The sequence below is a fragment of the Lactuca virosa genome, chromosome 3 (genome assembly GCF_052849685.1).
Source record: "Lactuca virosa cultivar CGN04683 chromosome 3, Lactuca_virosa_CGN04683_v6, whole genome shotgun sequence".
Taxonomy (NCBI): domain Eukaryota; kingdom Viridiplantae; phylum Streptophyta; class Magnoliopsida; order Asterales; family Asteraceae; genus Lactuca; species Lactuca virosa.
In genome coordinates, this window is record NC_136428.1 from 88,870,352 (window position 1) to 88,892,938 (window position 22,587).

Genomic DNA, 22,587 nt, shown 5'->3' on the forward strand with positions numbered 1-22,587 from the left:
ACCCAAGGTCATAACCTCCATTGTTCTTCATAAAGCTTAATGAATAAGCCTCTCTGGACCTCTATAGATCCAGATCCAAAGCCTCATCATCATAAGGGACTAATTGGACATCAAATCTAACCAATAAAGGGTCTAAGAAACCCTAAATCCATATGATCATCATAAGAGCAGAAGGAGAGTCGAATTACTACCTCAAATGTGAAGATCTTAGCTCCAAATCCATAGAATAGCAACCTCCTATGCTTCCTCTTGGCTAGTACCTCCTTCTTCTTGCTAAACAACACTCCCAAGGTCAAGAATGGCTTCCTTTCTCTCTCAAAACGCTTGAGCACTCTAGGGTTTCTCTCTATGGTCTGGTAGCCGCCATTGAAGGCCATAAGGGCCTTTAAATAGGTCCCAAACCCAAGAAATTAGGGTTTCATTAAACAGCGTGGACTCGCCGAGTCCACGTATGGACTCGCCGAGTCCGGTCGTTAACCCGGATGGAAATTCGTGACTCTACTCGGCGAGTCTAAGCATCAACTCGCCGAGTCTCTCCCAAAATCTCCAAAAATAACTGAATAATTAATGTACCTGGAAATCCGGATGTTACAATTCTCCCTCACTAGAATCAGACTTCGCCCACGAAGTCTCTTTCCATAAATAACTCTGGATACTGCTCGCGCATCTCCAACTCCGGCTCCCAGGTCATCTCGGAACCCTTCCGATGTTGCCATTGGACCTGAACCAATGACACCTCCTTGTTTCTCAAAGTCTTGATCCTTCTATCCCGAATCGCGATCGGCCTCTCAACATAGTTCAGGCTCGCATCCACCTGAATGTCCTCTAATGGAACCACTACCGACTCATCGGCGATACACTTCCTCAACTGAGACACGTGGAAGGTATCATGTATCTGACCTAACTCTGCCGGTAGCTCCAATCGATATGCTACTCTGCCCACCCTCGCAAGCACTCGGAAGGGACCAATATAACGGGGTCCCAGCTTGCCCCTCTTCCTAAACCGGATCACTCCTTTCCAAGGAGATACCCTTAGGAGTACGAAGTCACCGACCTGAAACTCGAGCTCTGACCGTCGTCTATCCGCATAACTCTTCTGATGGCTCTGGGCCGTCAGTAACCTCTGCCTGACCTGCTGAATCTGTTCGGCCGTCTGAAGCACAATCTCCATACTACCCATCACATGTTGCCCTACCTCTCTCCCCAGCAAATGGGAGTCCGACACCTCCTCCCATACAACAGCTCAAAAGGTGGCATACCAATGCTCGAATGATGGCTGTTGTTATAGGAAAACTCAGCCAACGGTAAGTACGTGTCCCTACTTCCTCCAAAGTCGAGTACGCATGCCCGGAGCATGTCCTCGAGCGTCTGAATCGTTCGCTCGCTCTGCCCGTCTGTCTGGGGGTGGTATGTGGTACTAAAATGCAGCCTCGTACCCAACTCCTCATGAAACTTCTTCCAGAATCTGGAAGTGAAACGCACATCTCGATCTGAGACGATCGAGATCGGCACTCCATGCCGTGATACCACCTCCCTCACGTACAACTCTGCCAACCTCTCAGCGGAAGAGCTCTCACTGATAGCAAGGAAGTGAGCGCTCTTCGTCAACCTATCCACAATCACCCAAATTGCATCGACGCCCCTCGTAGTCCTCGGCAATTTGGTGATAAAATCCATGGTAATATGTTCCCACTTCCACTCGGGAACCTCCAATGGCTGCAACTTACCATGCGGTCTCTGGTGCTCGGCCTTGACCCTGCGACAGGTCAAACACCTCTCAACGAACCATGCGACATCCTTTTTCATACAGGGCCACCAATAATCTCTCTTCAGGTCCAAATACATCTTATTTCCCCGGGATGGATCGAGAACCTCGATCTATGCGCCTCCTCCATCAAGATGGTACGCGTTCCGCCCACAAACAGTACCCAAATCCGACCTTGAAAGGTCATAAGTCCTCGACCATCGGGAACAAACTCCGATACCTGTCCGATAACCCGCTCTCTCTTCCGGTTCTCCGGTCTTACGGCCTCAACCTGGGCCCCTCGAATGGTGTCCAACACCGGAGTCATCACTGTCAATCTTAAACAAACATCTCGTATAGGGGCACTCTCCGCCCTGCGACTCAGGGCATCAGCTACAACATTAGCCTTGCCTGGATGGTATAGGATTTCACAATCATAATCCTTCACCACATCCAACCATCTCCTCTGACGCATGTTCAGGTTGGGCTGATCCATCAAATACTTCAAGCTCTTATGGTCCGTATATATAATACACTGAACCCCATACAGGTAGTGATGCCAGATCTTGAGGGCGAACACTACTGCCCCCAGCTCCAGATCGTGGGTGGGATACCTCGTCTCGTGAGGCTTCAGCTGTCTCGATGCGTATGCTATCACATGTCCTCTCTGCATCAGCACCGCTCCCAGCCTCGATATCGATGCGTCACAATACACCACAAAGTCCTCCATCCCCTCCGGAAGGGCTAACACTGGGGCTTCGCACAGTCTCTGGCGAAGTGTCTCGAAGGAGGCCTGCTGCTCTGGGTCCCATGAAAAAGCAACACCCTTCCGGGTCAACCTGGTGAGTGGCACGACGATCTTGGAGAAATCCCTGATGAATCTCTGATAATAGCCAGCCAACCCTAAGAAACTCCTGATCTCGGTGGGGGATCTCGGCACCTCCCAACTCATCACTGCCTCAATCTTGGCCAGATCGACCAAAATCTCATTCTGGTTAACGAGGTGCCCTAGGAACTGGACCTCTCGTAACCAGAAATCACACTTGGAGAATTTGGCATAAAGCCTCTCCGATCTCAAGACTCCAAGTAACTCTCTCAAATGCTCCTCATGCTGCTCTCTGGATCTCGAATACACCAATATGTCATCGATGAACACGATCACCGAACGATCCAACATCGGTCTTCATACTCTGTTCATGAGGTCCATGAATGCCGTCGGTGCATTGGTGAGCCCGAAAGGCATCACCACGAACTCGTAATGCCCGTAACGAGTCCTGAATGCTGTCTTCTGGATATCCTCATCTCGTACTCTCATCTGATGATATCCAGACCTCAAGTCGATCTTGGAAAACCAAAACGCTCCCTGCAACTAATCGAATAAATCGTCGATCCTCGGTAAGGGGTAACGGTTCTTGACCGTCAGTTTGTTCAGCTCCCGGTAATCAATGCACATCCTGTGTGAACCATCTTTTTTCTTGACAAAAAGGATCGGCGCTCCCCACGGCGAGCTACTCGGCCGTATAAACCCCTTCCCCAGCAGCTCCTGAAGCTGCGAGGATAACTCCTGCATCTCTGGTGGCGCAAGGCGATAGGGCGCCTTGGCGATAGGCGCTGCCCCCGGAACCAAGTCAATACGGAACTCTACCTGCCTCTCAGGAGGCACACCCGGCAATTCCTCCGGGAAAACATCCGGGAACTCTCGAACTATCGGAACCTCATCAACTGCCCTCGGCCTCCCTGAATCCTCCCTTGTATCCATCACATATGCCACAAACCCACTACAGCCCTGCTGTAGACTCTATCTCGCTCTAGCGGCCGAACAAAATGCCGATCCAGTACGTGTACCCTCGCCGTACACCATACGAACTCCCCCACTAGGGTCTCGTATGGTCACCAGCTGTCGCTCGCAGTCGATAACCGCCCCAAATCTGCTCAACCAGTCCATGCCCACGATGATACAGACATCTCCCATCGCGATAGGAACTAAGTCAATCGGAAACTCCACCCCGAAAATCTCGAGTACACAACCTCGAATCACCTCTGTGGCATACACCGCCCTCTCGTCAGCTATAGAAACTCTCAGAGGTCGACTCAACGCCTCTCTGCTAATACTGATGTGTTGACTAAAAGCCAAAGATACAAAAGACCGACTCGCACCCGAGTCAAATAACACAAGGCAGGTACAGAACTCACAAGAAAAGTACCTACGCATAACATAATCATAAACACAATATCTCGAACATCAAAATAAATATATGAAAAATACATACCAGCCACGACATCGGGTGCTGCGCGGACCTCTTCTGCGGTCAACTGGAAGGCTCTCCCTCGTGCCTTCGGTGCTTCGGCCTTCGCTGGACGGCCGTCTCTAGCTCTCACTGCAGCAGGGGCGGATCCCTGAGATTCTCCCTGTGTTGTCCCTCGCAACTGTGGACACTCTGCCTTCTGGTGTCCGGTCTGGTTGCAGTGAAAACATACTGCAAACCCCTTAGGGAAATCCTTGGCCATATGCCCCTCCTTGCCACATTTGTAGCAAGACCCTGCTCTGCACACTCCATCGTGGCTCTTGCCACACTTGCCATAAGTGCGGCCCCTCTGACTCCCAGATCTCGAATCAGCGGGCTTGGCCCTCTTGGCTGCCGGCTGTGACTGTGCCGGTCGCCGATCTCTCCCCTGAGACTCAGCCTCCTCCCTAGCCTGAGTCTCCAACTCTATCTCCCTCTTCCGGGCATTTGCCTGAAGCTCAGCAAATGTCCGGTACGTCGAGTTCGCCACGAACTCTCGTATATCCCTCCTCAAAATGCTCAGATATCGGCTCATACGTGCCTGCTCGGAGGACACGTGCTCTGGGCAGAACATCGCCCGCTCATGGAACATCCTCGTAATCACTGTAACAGACTCAGTACCCTGTTTGAGGGTCAGAAACTCCTGGGCCAAACGCTCCCTCTCCACCTGGGGAACGTACTCATCTCGGAACATAGCAGTGAACCTCTCCCAGGTCACTACAGCAAGCTCAGCAGGTGAATAGTGCGCCGTCACAAACTTCCACCAGTCCTTCGCTCCCAAGCGAAGCTGGTTCAACGCGAACCGCACTCTCAAATGCTCTGGAGATGAGCAATTAAAGAAATACCCCTCTATGTCTAATATCCACCTCATCGCTGCAATCGCGTCCTGGGTCCCATCAAACTCCGGTGGTATTGTGTTGCTGAACTCACGGAACAGCAACGCATCACCACCCTGCGGCCTAGTCGCAGCTATAGCTGCAGTGGCCGCAGCAACCGCAGCCTCAGAAAGAGCAGCGTATTTCTCGTCAAATGTCTCTATCAGTGTGGTCTTGATAGACCCGAACATCTCTGGTATCTCTTCCCTGATGGCCGCAACCACCTCCTCATGAATGATCCTACGGATCTCCTCATCACTAGTACCGCTGCTCCCTAGTGTGTGGCGTGTCCCTACCATGATGTCTCTGAAATACAACATAATAAATATCAGGAACTCGCTCGAGTATACTCGCACTCGATAACTCCACCCTACTTGCTCCATAGTACCCAATGGATTCTTACTTAGTGTGCGCGCTGCTCCGGTGTCTTCAGTAGTACGGGCCATATACTACCGTCCATACCGCATCAGCATTCACTCTAAGTCCTCCTCCTTGGGTCCCATGTCAAAAGTACTCTATGTCTCACTGGCATATACTGCCCTCTAACAAACCTCTCATAAACTCCTCGCTGCTATCTACACACTCTCAAGCATTCCTAGCAGCAAAACTCCTAGACTAAGGCATCCAATATCAGGCCACTCTAGTCCTAATATGAATACCTAGTCTACTCTAGCATGCATAACATAACTCATCATATATCATAACATAATTTATCTCATAACACTAATTGCAAGGGTATTTTGGGAAATCACCGTTCAGGCGCTGGCTGATCGTACACACGGCTCTGCTCTGTTCGTCTCAAAACTCTTTTTACTCTTTCAAAATTGTTTAGTCATCAAAATTTTTTCTCAAATCCTCAGTTTGAGTTCAAATACGCCCGAAGATGTATCCGAATCCCTCAAACCAAGGCTCTGATACCAACTTGTAACACCCAGATTTTTAAAACAATTTTTCACATTTTATAAAACACATTTTCATTCATAATCGTTATAAAAACACCATTGTATTACATAGTCAATCATAACATCATATCCCAAGATCGTAATAAAAATCTCCCCGTGTGTGTACTGATCAAACCGGCGCCTTCCCGCGATCCTCGCTGGTACCTGAGACACATAACACAACACTGTAAGCATAAATGCTTAGTGAGTTCCCCAAAATACCACACACAACACATATTAGCCACTCGAGGCTATAACTCTGATGACCCTCTGGTCAAGGTGTCTCTGTGGGACCCTCCAGTCCCATAACTCTGTGGGCCCTCTAGCCCTAACTCTGTGGGCCCTCTGGCCCTAACTCTGTGGACCTTCCGGTCCTAACTCTGAAAACTCTGTAACATACATAGCATATAACACATAGAAATCACATCATGCAAAAGCATACAACATACTCTGTCTCATAGCTCTAATTACCACTCTAGGTAAAGTATAGTGTCACATACAAAATATCCTCAATAAGTAATGGCTCTCAAAGGTTAGATTACACCACCTTCTATGATCCCTCAGAAGGGTAAAAGACCATTTTACCCCTCCTTGACTCAAAAGTCCAACTGTTGACCGAAATCCTAAAAGTCAACAAAAGTCAACGGTCACAGTTGACCCTACTCGCCGAGTGCACAAAGGTGACTCGGCGAGTACACGCCTGACCTCTTCGCCCCGGGTCCTCTCTTGACTCACTGAGTCAACCCTATACTCCACGGGTCGTCACAGATCGCGAGTCGCGGGGCAACCCGACTCAACTCGTCGAGTCCTCTCATGGACTCGGCGAGTACATTCCATACTCACACTCAAACGACCTTCTGAGGTCGGATCTGTTCCTCTAATCCATAGATCTGGCCTTTCCAACCACTATAATCACGTAAAGTCTCAATCTTGATGCACATGCAACATCCATATGACCATATATGATGATTTAGCCCCAAATACCATAACCTAAGGTTATAACCTCCATTGTTCTTCATAAAGGTTAATGAATAAGGCTCTCTGGACCTCTATGGATCCAGATCCAAATCCTCATCATCATAAAGGACTAATTGGACATCAAATCTAACCAACAAAGGGTCTAAGAAACCCTAAATCCATATGATCATCATAAGAGCAGAAGGAGAGTCGAATTACTACCTCAAATGTGAAGATCTTAGCTCCAAATCCACAGAATAGCAACCTCCTATGCTTCCTCTTGGCCAGTACCTCCTTCTTCTTGCTAAACAACACTCCCAAGGTCAAGAATGGCTTCCTTTCTCTCTCAAAACGCTCGAGCACTCTAGGGTTTCTCTCTATGGTCTGGTAGCCGCCATTGAAGGCCATAAGGGCCTTTAAATAGGTCCCAAATCCAATAAATTAGGGTTTCATTAAACAGCGTGGACTCACCGAGTCCACGTATGGACTCGCTGAGTCCACGTATGGACTCGCCGAGTCCGGTCATTAACCCGGATGGAAATTCGCGACTCTACTCGACGAGTCTAAGCATCAACTCGCCGAGTCTCTCCCAAAATCTCCAAAAATAACTGAATAATTAATGTACCTGGAAATCCGGATGTTACAAATAACACATATCAAAACATTTCTGGATTAAGTCAACAATCTCCCCTAATCCAGAATTGGTCACCTGCTTAACTCTAATCAGTTCCCTCATCTCTTTATGCTTCACTTTTCCCATCACTTTTGTAAGAATGTCTTCCCTTTGCTCCTTGCTGCAAACATGAGTCACCTTTACTTCACCATTTTCCACACATTCTCTAATGAAATGGAATCTTGTGTCAATGTGCTTGCTTCTCCTGTGAAAGACCGGGTTTTTCATGAGGTCTAAATCTGACTTGTTATCAATGTGTAGAGTTGCAGGTGCTATTGTTTGTCTGGTTATCTCAGTGAGTAGGCGTCTTATCCAAATAGCTTGACATGTACCCATTGTGGCTGCCATAAACTCCGTTTCACACGAGGATAGAGCAACACTTCGTTGTTTTTGAGATACCCATGTAACTAGATTACCATTGATGTAGAATGCCACACCACCAGTGCTTTTCCTATCATCTACATCCATCGCCAAATCACTGTCTGAATAGCCATCAATCTTGATTTCTTTCTCATCTTTTGAATAGACGAGACCATAATCTAAGGTGCCCTTCACATACCTTATGATACCCTTTACTAACTGGAGGTCTTTTTCAGTTGGTTTCTCCATGAATCAGCTTACAACACCAAATGCAAATGAAAGATCTGAACGAGTATGTGTTAAATATCGCAAGCTTCCCACAATGCTTCTGTACTCAGTTGGGTTGACCAGCTCACCATCTTCATATTTTCTCAGCTGTACTTTCTGATTAATTGGGCACTTGGTGGGGTTGCAGTCTTCCATTCTTGTTTTTGATAGAATGTTTCTTGCATATGCCTCCTGCTTTAAGGTGATCTCACCTTCAAATTAATTCACCTCTATTCCCAGGTAGTGAGATAGTAGACCTAAGTCACTCATCTCAAACTGTTTGTTCATCTGAGTCTTGAAGCTCATTATTTCTGACTTGCAATCTCCTGTCACTAGCAAATCATCTACATACACAGCTACTATCAAGACATTCCATTTCCTGTTTCGAGTATATATACAGAATACTCTTGAGAGCACCTTTTGAACTCCAAATCCTTCGGGTATCTGTCCAAACAAAAATTCCAAGCTCTAGGCGCTTGCTTAAGCCCATAAAGAGCTTTTGATAGCTTGTAAATTTTGTGCTTTTGATCTGGTTTCTCAAAGCCTTCCGGCTGCCGTACATACACTTCTTCCTCCAGATTTCCATTCAAGAAAGCTGACTTAACATCTAAATGATGTACAATCCATCCATGAGTTCCTGAAAGAGCAAGCAGAACATGTACCGTCTCAAGTCTGGCAACCACGTGCCACCAATCTCACTTTGTGCATCAAAATTCTTCCATTTGGGTCTCTTTTCACCTTAAATACCTACTTCAATCCAATAGCTTTTCATCCTTTTGGGAGTTCAACCAGGTTCCATGTCTGATTTTTCTCAATTGAATTGAGCTCTGTCTTCATTGCTTCAACCCACTCTGATCGCTTTCTTGCTTCTGCGTAAGAGGTGGGTTCTTCCTCATCATGAACCAGCAACAATCTCTCGGTGTTTTCGTACAAATCAGTTAGTAATCGAAATCGCTTGGGAGCGCCACCACCAGTTGAGCTTGACGTCGTACGTGAAGAACTGATGGAAGAAATTGGGGTTGCCTGCGACGTCGATTGTTGCTGCGATGGACTCCAAGTCGGACTAAAGGAGTCGGAACCTGGGCTATCATGTGGGTTTGTGTGTGAGTCCATTTGGGGTGTGTTGGGCTCCGAACCACTTTCAGTCCACATATCATTGGATTGTGGCAGCCCGTCTTCACCTTCTTCAGGAGTTATTATTGATCCAACCTTATCTAAATCATTTAGGTCGTACCCTTCCACTGTAAAGAACATACCTGGTATTTCCTTTATCTTGACCGCATTTTCCCACTCCCATTCTGTTGTGGAGAGAATGGAGCTGTGAAATGTATCTTGAGTCCACTCTCCTCACAATACGTGGTGAACTTGTTCGAAAGGAACTCCCTTCCTCGATATGTATGGAATACCTTCATTCTTTCACCTGTTTCGTTTTCTACTGCTGCCCTGAAGTTCTTGAAAATATGGAACGCTTCATCTTTGGTCTTCATCAAGTAGACCCACATGGCTCTTGTATAATCGTCGACCAACAACATGAAATACTTGTTCCCAGAGGGAGTAGGAGGTGTGATGGGCCCACATAGATCTCCGTGTATCAATTCAAGTTTCTTCTTTGACTTATAAGAGGCCTTTGTTGGATAGGGTCTAGTTGTTTGCTTCCCTGCGAAACACTTTTCACAAAGTTGGTGGGTTTTGTTATCTTTGGCATTCCTTCAACAAGATTCTAGTCAGACATAAGCTTCAATGCATCAAAGTTTATGTGACCCATCCTTTTGTGCCAAAGCCATATTGGCTCCATTATCTCACCAAGAAAGCATCCTGATCTTACTTCATTCAGAGTAATCTTATAGAGTCGGTTTTGAGATCTCTGTACCTTCATGAGTAGCTTTCCTGCATCATCATTGATCCATAAAAATGGATCCTTTATACGAATTTCATCTCCACCTTCTGCCAATTGACCAAGACTTATTATATTTGAGCGTAAGTCTGGTATATAGTATACCTCTTGGAGCTTTCTCTGCTGTCTATTTTTGCATTGGAGGATTATCGAGTCTTTCCCTTCAATTCTTACTTTAGACCCATTTCCAAAGCTGACTGAGCCCTGTATCATTTGATTTAGATCAGAAAACTTGTTCTTGTCTCCGGTCATGTGATTGCTAGCTCCCGTATCTAGATACCACAAGTTCGTTTGGCTCGTTTTATCACCATCCATCTTTAACCGTGGATTCACATTCTCTTCATTTAGATGGACTTCAATAATTTGATCAAGAACCGACAGTAGCAGGGCTGGTTCATTGATATGTTCTTGAGCCAAGTTTAAATCTTGGTTTCTTTCATGCCTTGGGTTTCCACATTCAGCCGCATAATGACCGAAGTCTTGGGAATTGTAACATTGCACTTTGATCTTGTCTTTTCTTTCGGATGGTTCACGGATTTTCTGTTGGTGAGAACCACGACCGCCACAACCACCATGGTTGCTGGTGGTGCCTCTACCGCGACCTCTGCCTCATCCTCTTGACCCACTGTAACCTCCACGGTTTCCTTTGTTCTTGGAGTCTTCTTCTTGTTTCTTTCTGTCCACTCTTGGTGAGTGAGAAGGAGTTTTCTTTCTTCATTTTCAACGTGACCCTTCATGCGTTCTTCATGAGCTTTCAACCTCCCTACTACCTCCTCGATTGTCATCACATCCAAGTCTCCAAACTGCTCAAGAGTTGAAGCAATCTGTAAGAACTTGGATGGCACAGCTCTTAGCATCTTTTTCACTACATACGATTCTTCTACTGTATCTCCCAAGGCACGCATTGTGCTCACAATGTTGCTCACTTTCACAGCGAACTCATCAACAGCCTCCGACTCTTTCATGTTCAAAGCCTCAAATTCTGCTTTTAAGGTTTGAATCCTTGCTGTCTTCACTCTCTCCTCCCCCATGAACATCACTTTCAAGGCCTCCCAAGCTTCTTTGGCTGATTGCTTCTCTGCTAACGCCAATAGTAAGTCTTCTCGTATACCTTGATAGATGGCAGTCAATGCCATCTTGTCTTTCTTGACTTCTATAACAGTATTTTCTGTTTTGGGTTCAACTGCTTCCCAAACCCCTTGAGCTTACATGAACACTCTCATCTTTATATCCCAAGCCGCATAATTGTTTCTTGACAGCATGGGGTAATGAAGTGTAACCTGCCCATCTTTTCCATTGTTGTTCCCTGTCATTTCTTTCACTCGTGGCTGATACTTGGGCATGCACCAGTTGTGCTCTGATACCAAATGTTGGTATTGCAGGGAAAGCTTAAAGTGGTATGAAGGCTTTTATGAGATAAAACAAAACATAGGACAGGGGCAAAAATGGGCAAAGGCTTCACTGTTTTATTCACTTTCACAGTAAACAAAAGAAGTCACACACTACCAACGTACACCATCAATTTTTAAACTAATCAAATGTAGAAAAATAAGGAAACTAACTCACACTACCCTCTAGACTCGGTACTAAAGCCAACATGGCTGCAGACTTATTCAAACTCTACTTTTGACCACTACTTTCACCAAAAATAATTAAAATAACACATATCAAAACATTTCTGGATTAAGTCAACAACGTGAACATAATAGAGAAAACAAAGAGAATTACATTCAAGAATATGAGCCCTTTGACTCGGAGCCACCACCAATCGGAGCCACCACCAGTGGAATTGTTGTGTACTAGTGAGGGTGAATCAGTTAAGAAAACAGGATCCACCATGTTCTCGAAATATAAAGTGACAATTTGGAGGATCGGAGGCATGCTCACATCCGAAACCCCTTCAAGAATTCGTTCCACCAGACTCGTGGCAGGCCTACTCTCTGCCTCATCTTGGATACACTAACAAGCAACTTTGAAAATTTTTGTGACTTCCTCAACACAAGCTTCCTTGTTTAACCTTGTATCTAACAGGCTAAGGATATCACCTCCCCCCATAAGAACATTTGCAACCAAACCTGCATGTACTCCTTGAATCTTCACAATGTACTACATTTTTCTTTTTCCGTAGACTAATTCAAAAAACATCATTCCATAGCTATAAACATTTGCTTTGGCTGTGACAGCCACCCCTAATATCCATTCTGGTGCTAGATACCCAGGTGTCCCTCTTATAGTCGTCAACACCCTACTAAAGTCTCGACCAACAAGCTTTGCCAGAAAAAAATCTGCAATTTTTGGACAGAATCCGACATCTAAAAGAATGTTTTCTGGCTTAATGTCACAGTGAATGATACAGCCCCTACACTTCTCATGAAGATAAACCAAACCTCTTGCATGCAGTTCCAAGTGCAATCAGATACCTCGTTTTCCAGTTTAAAACTTGTTTTTCATGGAAAAGGTGGGTGCCCAGAGAATCGTTTGCCATGTAATCATAAACCAGCAACTTTTTTTTTACCTTGAGCACAGAATCCACGAAGGCGTACAAGATTAATGTGTTGGATGGTTCCGATGGTGCTAACCTCGCACCTGAACTCTTCTCTCCATGAAAACCAAGCGAAAACCACCTCCTGCTGTTGAATCATAAAAGTGACCCTCTTGAACTCAGCTACCGCAACCATCTCTCTACCGCAACGGTTCAGCACCCGGAGTCAATCTTACTCATCAGCAACTGCATCAGCAACCGGAGTCAGCTACCGAAGTCAACATAGCTAAATTACTGTATTTGTCTTTTATGTAATACACTCTTTTATCCAGTATGCCTTGCACGGCTGCTTATAAAGTTGTAATCTAGTGTAGTTTCTAAGTCTCTATAAATAGAGACTTACTCTCTTTGTATTAAAATACTGATAACTTGCAATCTATTCTGAATACATTTCTACAAGTTATCTTCTTCATTTCTCTATCTTTCTACTCTTCACTTCTTACTCTCAATTGTTACTGAAACATACCTGATTATAACCTCTCTCCAGAGCAAGTCTTTGAGACTTAATCACTAAGTTGATCTTCCTTATTAACTCGGTTTGATTGCATTCCGTGTTATGAATCAACTAAAGTGTATACTTGATATAACAACTGTTGTCATTTATCTTCCTTTATATTTCCGCAACTAACTCTCTAACTAATTAAGTCTAACTTATTAATATTATTGTTGAGATTTTAGATCCTTTGAGATTAACTATTCCATAATATATACTTGTTCTAACTTTTGTCCAAGTGTGTCTCCAAAGTTTTTCTCTCCACACCTGCCAATTTGTTAGAGAAAGTTTTGGTGGCTATTTGTAAATCTTTATACACAAAAGCCACCAATGATCCCTCCATTGCCGTCTTTCCAACACATATAAAGATTTACAAATAGTGTACCTCCCACAAACCCAACAACAACACCCATGGTGACCAGATTACTCTTCTTGTGATGTCGAAGATCTTTAGAAGCGACTTTGACAAAAGTTGTTTTCCTACTATCATTGTCTTTGGAGAGGTTCAAGAGATCTCCATCCCAAACCAAACACTGATTATCAACAAAAGAGTAAGCATTACATGAGCAATTGTTCAGGTGGTATGACATTCTCCTGCGCTCCCAACTGTCGTAGAGTTATTTGGTGGCAGACTCTTGACACTAATAATGAGAAAATCAGGCTTTTCCACGTTTCTCCCACACTCCAAATTGGTTTTTCTCACACATCCACTAGAGAAATCACTATAATTCCAGTCACTCTCAGATTTAGGCTTGTAGCCAGTCATACAATTACAGAAAGATAATCCTGACTGCCTTCAAGTCCCAAAAGACCCACACAAAGCATAAACATCACACGGCGTTGTAGGTTCAAAGCAAATTAAATTCAACTCTTTGGCATTATCCAACCATGCCATTTGTTGAACTTGACCAGAAACATCCATTATAAATATAGAAATAATGGAAGGATTATACACAGAATAAGTGAAGTAACTCTCGTTCTCATTCGTATTATAGCTGTAATTAAATATGGTATCCAACCTCATTTCAGTTACTAAGTCAAACAAATTCTATAACGCCCGTAGATCTGGACTAGCTAATTTAGAGACAATGAGCATCAAAAATGAGTTTTTGATGGAATATTATTTAGGAGTAATCTTAACCAAGTTCTAGAATATGTCACAAGGGTTCCATACATATAAAAAATGCCGAAATCCGAGTTATAACGAATAAGTTATGGCCAGTCGAAGTTTCGCGACAAAACCGGCACGACACTACGCGACGTAAATAGTGAATTTACGAAAGAGGACTTTTTGGACTTAGTGATCTAAACAAAAGTTGTAGTATACGTTAAAACGAGAGCGTGCATAAAAAGAAGGCCCAAATCTGACTTCGTATGAGGAAGTTATGATTTTTCTAAGATTTAGCCTAGCAGTGCACCACGCGAAACTCGAATTTTAGATCGAGCGGTTTTTGGCCAACGCGACCTAAATAAGAATTGAAGATCTCATTAATAGGAACTCAACGACAAAAAGACAGACGAAAAAGGAGCCCGTATGTAGAAGTTATAAATTTTACGCGGACAATTAACAATGTAGTCACCTTCTACCATTAAATTTAAGATCGATCGAGAATTAGCCGATGGAGTCAAAAGGAAAGTTGTAGATCTTATTTTTTACCTACGCGTGGATATAAAGAAAGTCAAAAACGGAGCTCGTATGCGAAAGTTGAGGATTTTAGAGGTCGGAAGTGTGTTGTGCGAAAATGGGTGATGTGGCACAATGTTGGCCATTGCTTTCTCCCCAAGTCTTGCCACCAGATGGTGACATGTGGCACCAAGTTCAACCATATTTCACCCTATAAATAGAACCTCTTCCACCCTCATTTTCTTCACACCTTTCCCATACTTTCTTCTCTCTACACTCTCTCTAAACCTCCAAAAAAAAAACTCCCCTAGCGCTAGAAGAAAGCCCCGAAGCGCTCGACGGCTCTGAGAAGAAGAGCTTTCAGCTCGGAAGTCCTGCCCCTGCAGAGCCCGACTTCTATCCAAACCCCATCGTAGGTAAGATACGCATACGTAATTTTTAATATAGCTTTTATTTAAATATAGTAACGTTATTAGGACCTTATAATAATTATTTGAGCTATTATTATGGGTTATATAAGTGTCGTTATAATATCTTTTTAACTACTCGCGGTACGGGGAATCTGGTTTAAAGGGCCACATATGGTTGTTGGATTTCAGACGTGCTATATGACAAAATGGTCCTGCCCTCCGGTGTTTTATGTTTGGCCCATTTCTGTACATAGTGGTTGGAAAATATTGTTTAAACGCTTATATAATAATAATAATGCTAAGATTAATAATTAGTCACAGTAAATATTAGACTAAAATTTAGCGATAATAATGCTAGGTTTCGTCGAAGGAAAATAGAATCGTTAAAAGTGAAGCGCTGCCCGAGTTTGGAATCATCACTTTAACAAGTGAGTGCATAGTTACTTTCATCTTACACATAGATATGAAGTATTTTATATAAATTACGTGCTATGTGTGCATATTATTTGAATACTTGCTTTCTATGCTGGATGAACGATTTTATACATGTTTTAAATAATTTAAACTGTATATGTATTTTATATCTACGAATATGTTGGGTAAAACATGAGTAGATGAATGATGAGAGATGAAAGCTGATATGAGTGAACATTGACAGCTATAGACTTAGTGCCTAACAAATAACATCGACATCTATGGACTTAGTGCCTATTGAATAAACGTTGGTAGCTATGGACTTAGTAGCTGTTAGATAAACGTTGGTAGCTATGGAGTTAGTACCTATTAGATAAACATTGGTAGCTATGGATTTAATACCCGATGAATGAACTTTAGCAGCTATGGAATTAGTGCTTTACGAACGAGCATTGGCAGCTATGGACTTAGTACCAAATGTTGGTATTGCAGGGAAAGCTTAAAGTGGTATGAAGGCTTTTATGAGATAAAACAAAACATAGGACAGGGGCAAAAATGGGCAAAGGCTTCACTGTTTTATTCACTGTCACAGTAAACAAAAGAAGTCACACACTACCAACGTACACCATCACCTTTTAAACTAATCAAATGTAGAAAAATAAGGAAACTAACTCACACTACCCTCTAGACTCGGTACTAAAGCCAACATGGCTGCAGACTTATTCAAACTCTACTTTTGACCACTACTTTCACCAAAAATAATTAAAATAACACATATCAAAACATTTCTGGATTAAGTCAACAACGTGAGCATAATAGAGAAAACAAAGAGAATTACATTCAAGAAGATGAGCCCTTTGACTCGGAGCCACCACCAATCGGAGCCACCACCAGTGGAATTGTTGTGTACTAGTGAGGGTGAATCAGTTAAGAAAACAGGATCCACCATGTTCTCAAAATATAAAGTGACAATTTGGGGGATCGGAGGCATGCTCACATCCGAAACCCCTTCAAGAATTCGTTCCACCAGACTCGTGGCAGGCCTACTCTCTGCCTCATCTTGGATACACTAACATGCAACTTTGAAAATTTTTGTGACTTCCTCAACACAAGCTTCCTTGTTTAACCTTGTATCTAACAGGCTAAGGATATCACCTCCCCCCATAGGAACATTTGCAACCAAACCTGCATGTACTCCTTGAATCTTCACAATGTACTACATTTTTCTTTTTACGTAGACTAATTCAAAAAACATCATTCCATAGCTATAAACATTTGCTTTGGCTGTGACAGCCACCCCCAATATCCATTCTGGTGCTAGATACCGAGGTGTCCCTCTTATAGTCGTCAAAACCCTACGAAAGTCTCGACCAACAAGCTTTGCCAGACAAAAATCTGCAATTTTTGGACAGAATCCGGCATCTAAAAGAATGTTTTCTGGCTTAATGTCACAGTGAATGATACAGCCCCTACACTTCTCATGAAGATAAACCAAACCTCTTGCATGCAGTTCCAAGTGCAATCAGATACCTCGTTTTCCAGTTTAAAACTTGTTTTTCATGGAAAAGATGGGTGCCCAGAGAATCGTTTGCCATGTAATCATAAACCAACAACTTATTTTTACCTTGAGCACAGAATCTACGAAGGCGTACAAGATTAATGTGTTGGATGGTTCCGATGGTGCTAACCTCGCACCTGAACTCTTCTCTCCTTGAAAACCAAGCGAAAACCACCTCCTGCTGTTGAATCATAAAAGTGACCCACTTGAACTCAGCTACCGCAACCATCTCTCTACCGCAACGGTTCAGCACCCGGAGTCAATCTTATTCATCAGCAACTACATCAACAACCGGAGTCAGCTACCACAGTCAACATAGCTAGATTACTGTATTTTGTCTTTTATGTAATACACTCTATTATCCAGTATGCCTTGCACGGCTGCTTAAAAAGTTGTAATCTGGTGTAGTTTCTAAGTCTCTATAAATAGAGACTTACTCTCTTTGTATTAAAATACCGATAACTTGCAATCTATTCTGAATACATTTCTACAAGTTATCTTCTTCATTTCTCTATCTTTCTACTCTTCACTTCTTACTCTCAATTGTTACTGAAACATACCTGATTATAACCTCTCTCCGGAGCAAGTCTTTGAGACTTAATCACTAAGTTGATCTTCCTTATTAACTCGGTTTGATTGCATTCCGTGTTATGAATCAACTCAAATGTATACTTTATATGACAACTGTTGTCATTTATCTTCCTTTATATTTCCGCAACTAACTCTCTAACTAATTAAATCTAACTTATTAATATTATTGTTGAGATTTTAGATCCTTTGAGATTAACTATTCCGTAATATATACTTGTTCTAACTTTTGTCCAAGTTTGTCTCCAAAGTTTTTCTCTCAACACCTGCCAATTTGTTAGAGAAAGTTTTGGTGGCTATTTGTAAATCTTTATACACAAAAGCCACCAATGATCCCTCCATTGCCGTCTTTCCAACACATATAAAGATTTAAAAATAGTGTACCTCCCACAGACCCAACAACAACACCCATGGTGACCAGATTACTCTTCTTGTGATGTCGAAGATCTTTAGAAGCGACTTTGACAAAAGTTGTTTTCCTACTATCATTGTCTTTGGAGAGGTTCAAGAGATCTCCATCCCAAACCAAACACTGATTATCAACAAAAGAGTAAGCATTACATGAGCAATTGTTCAGGTGGTACGACATTCTCCTGCACTCCCAACTGTCGTAGAGTTATTTGGTGGCAGACTCTTGACACTAATAATGAGAAAATCAGGCTTTTCCACGTTTCTCCCACACTCCAAATTGGTTTTTCTCACACATCCACTAGAGAAATCACTATAATTCCAGTCACTCTCAGATTTAGGCTTGTAGCCAGTCATACAATTACAGAAAGATAATCCTGACTGCCTTCAAGTCCCAAAAGACCCACACAAAGCATAAACATCACACGGCGTTGTAGGTTCAAAGCAAATTAAATTCAACTCTTTGGCATTATCCAACCATGCCATTTGTTGAACTTGACCAGAAACATCCATTATAAATATAGAAATAATGGAAGGATTATACACAGAATAAGTGAAGAAAATCTCGTTCTCATTCGTATTGTAGCTGTAATTAAATATGTTATCCAACCTCATTTCAGTTACTAAGTCAAACAAATTCTATAACGCCCGTAGATCCGGACTAGCTAATCTAGAGACAATGAGCATCAAAAATGAGTTTTTGATGGAATATTATTTAGGAGTAATCTTAACCAAGTTCTAGAATATGTCACAAGGGTTCCATACATATAAAAAATGCCGAAATCCGAGTTATAACGAATAAGTTATGGCCCGTCGAAGTTTCGCGACAAAACCGGCACGACACTACGCGACGTAAATAGTGAATTTACGAAAGAGGACTTTTTGGACTTAGTGATCTAAACAAAAGTTGTAGTATACATTAAAACGAGAGCGTGCATAAAAAGAACGCCCAAATCTGACTTCGTATGAGGAAGTTATGATTTTCTAAGATTTAGCCTAGCAGTGCACGACCCGAAACTCGAATTTTAGATCGAGCGGTTTTTGGCCAACACGACCTAAATAAGAATTGAAGATCTCATTAATAGGAACTCAACGACAAAAAGACAGACGAAAAGGGAGCCCGTATGTAGAAGTTATAAATTTTACGTGGACATTTAACAATGTAGTCACCTTCTACCGTTAAATTTAAGATCGATCGAGAATTAGCCGACGGAGTCAAAAGGAAAGTTGTAGATCTTATATTTTACCTACGCGTGGATATAAAGAACGTCAAAAACGGAGCTCGTATGCGAAAGTTGAGGATTTTTGAAGTCGGAAGTGTGTTGTGCGAAAATGGGTGATGTGGCACAATCTTGGCCATTGCTTTCTCCCCAAGTCTTGCCACCAGATGGTGACATGTGGCACCAAGTTCAACCATATTTCACCCTATAAATAGAACCTCTTCCACCCTCATTTTCTTCACACCTTTCCCATACTTTCTTCTCTCTACACTCTCTCTAAACCTCCAAAAAAAAAACTCCCCTAGCGCTAGAAGAAAGCCCCGAAGCGCTCGACGGCTCTGAGAAGAAGAGCTTTCAGCTCGGAAGTCCTGCCCCTGCAGAGCCCGACTTCTATCCAAACCCCATCGTAGGTAAGATACGCCTACGTAATTTTTAATATAGCTTTTATTTAAATATAGTAACGTTATTAGGACCTTATAATAATTATTTGAGCTATTATTATGGGTTATATTGTTGGATATAGTGTCTAAGTCCATAACTTTATTTGGTATGTACTTGACCCGACCCGGCATGGTCCATTTGGGTTGCATGGCATTGCAATACTTGGATAGACTAAATGAGAGAATAAGGCACTTATGATTATTAATATATTATAAGTTCTAATATATTAATAATAGTATTATTTAATTAGTATTGATCAAGTATTAATCTAGGATTAATTTGGTGATCAAAGTGAGACTAATTAAATATATAGGGTTGATTATGACAATCATCAATTCTTTTATGGTGGATTAATGATCCATAGTTTATGGGTTATGGATGTAACCAAATGGAGCTCCATGGATGGTCCATGGGAGTTACAAATCCATGGGTCATGGGAAATCAAGAGTCATGACAATTAAGGGCATTCATGTGTAAACCCTAATTGTGACAACACTATAAAAGGAACCCTATAGCTAGCAAAAAGTGGAGCTAGTGGACATAGTGTTACTAGAGAGGGCATAACCAATTTTGAGTGCTAGAAGTATTCTCTCAAGTTATTCCAAGTCTTGTGGTGTTGTGTGAAGCATTTGAGGCACAACATTTGGGGTGCTAGGCTCACAAAGTCTTGAAGGAATCCAAGCAACAACAAGGTATGTATTTCTACTAGTTTTATGTTTTATGTAATCCCCATGCCATGCTAGTTAGGAAATAACCTTGAAAAAGTAATTTGCATGTATATAGAGAAAACATAGATTCAAGGTTATTAGGGTTGCATGTACACTTAGGAAGTGTTAGAATGCTCAAAACCCATCAGTGGTATCAGAGCCTAGGACTGTTTTCTGTATACTTGATGCAAAACTGCTTAAAAATCGAAAATTCTGCATTCTGACGACTAGACTCGCCGAGTCCATGGGGAGGACTCGCCGAGTCCATGAACAAATTCATCCTACTCGGCGAGTAGAATAATGCACTCGGCGAGTAGGAGCGTGCTGGGCAGTTTTTTCGAGTTTTGTTGCTGGAAATGGATTAAGATCATTATCCCAATCTGTTTTGGACTTGTAAAATCTGTTTTTCAAAATGATAATGATTATGTTAACCCATTTTACATGGCTTTTATCAATTTTCAAGTATTGTATATACTTATATGATTTCTTGAAATTGCTTAATATGAATTTGTGTTCTTATGAGTTTTTAGAAGATCATAGGAATTATGTGTAACCACCATGTGTGTTTAATTCATGATCTTAATGGCTATGATGGTGTCCATAACTTGTCCTCAAGTTATGGATAACCAAAAGTCACTTCTTTTAATTATGATTAAAGAACTAAAGAGTTTTCATAAAATGAAGAGTCTTCATTTTTATGAACCATTAAAACTCATAAGTTACAAATTGAAGAGACTTGGAATAGTTTCAAATCTTGCCCTCAAGTTTTGGAATTTGAAAAGTCTTATACTTTAATACTTTAATTCCAAATTAAACCTTAGATTTTTAAAAAGGTTTAAAAATCAACACTTATACTATTATTATAATTTTATTATATAGATATGTATAAGAATATGTCATTCTTACCGTTAGTAGGCCTCATTCACGAAGCCGGTCTATAAGGGGGGTATAAGGTTGTTGCCTATAAAATGGTGACTTAATGGGTGTCCACTCTCACCCACCGCTTCCTTGATCGGTGGAGGGTCGTTAGCCGGACGGGTAGGATACGACTTTAAATACTTGTTAAAAGTATAATGAATTATAAAGTAACTATACATTATAAATTCCCAATCTTAGTTACTTTAGGAAAATGTGAAATTGGTGCTAGCCCATAAAATTACACTTTGTACCTTACCAAGTCGTTAGTGGAGCGTGTGTGGTTAACCGGCACACTAACATGGACTAGTAAGAGTGGCAAAGGGTAACTTGACTTTATTATAGATCGGTGGAGCGTGTGTGGTTAACCGGCACATCGATTAGGTAATATTGTTGAGGGTACCAAGTCAATTTGTATGGTTATTCACACCTTGTTTGTGATCCTCGGCATCCCAGTCACAAACTTGAGAGGGCACAATCGAGATTCAAACATGCCATTGAAAAGTTCAATGTATCTCAAAAGATCTAGGAGTTTCAAAACCAATAAAACCTAATAATAAAATATTTCGTTCTTATGGTGGAAATTGGTAAATCGTCATTTACCTACCTTCAAATATTTTATAGTATGGATTACGGCATCCCTCTTCCAACTATAAATAGTTTGTTGGATCCTAGCCTTAATATTTCATTTGGGTGAATTATTAAGGATTCCTAATCTAATGAAACTTGTCTTTCTTTCCTTTCAGATGTCTTCCAACAATGCTTCTGGCTCAAACCCAACAGGCTCCTTTTCCCTTATGAACTTGTGTGGTAAGGTCATCTTTGATGGATCCAATTTCAATGAGTGGATCAGAAACATCAGAATGATTACCCGCTACGAGGACAAAGAATATGTCCTCGATAGGGAGCTTAAGGTTGTGAATGAAGCCACTGCTACTCCTGAAGAGTTTGCGGAGTTTGTTGCACATGAAAAGGATGCTACTAAAGTAGCATGCATCATGATGGCCACCATGACTCCTGAACTTCAAAAATCCTATGAAGATTTCTACCCCTATGAGATGCACCTGGATCTGATGGAAAGGTACCATCAGAGCGCGCGTCAGGAGAGGTATGAAATCATCTCCTCCATGATAACCGCAAGGATGAAGGATGGTGAACCCATCACCGGTCACTTGCAGAAGATGCAAAGGTTCGTTGACCGGTTGCTGAAGCTAAATGTTGACTTTCCTGAGGAAATGGCGATTGACATCATTCTCCATTCCTTACCTCCA

The 22,587-nt window shown here is 42.3% G+C and overlaps 2 pseudogenes; both read right to left on the minus strand.

The window, feature by feature from the left end:
* Positions 1 to 11,679: 11,679 nt before the first annotated feature.
* On the minus strand, positions 11,680 to 12,638 carry LOC145163777 (G-type lectin S-receptor-like serine/threonine-protein kinase At2g19130 pseudogene; annotated as a pseudogene).
* Positions 12,639 to 13,342: 704 nt separating this feature from the next.
* LOC145163778 (G-type lectin S-receptor-like serine/threonine-protein kinase At2g19130 pseudogene) lies at positions 13,343 to 17,230 on the minus strand (annotated as a pseudogene).
* Between the last annotated feature and the right edge of the window lie 5,357 nt (positions 17,231 to 22,587).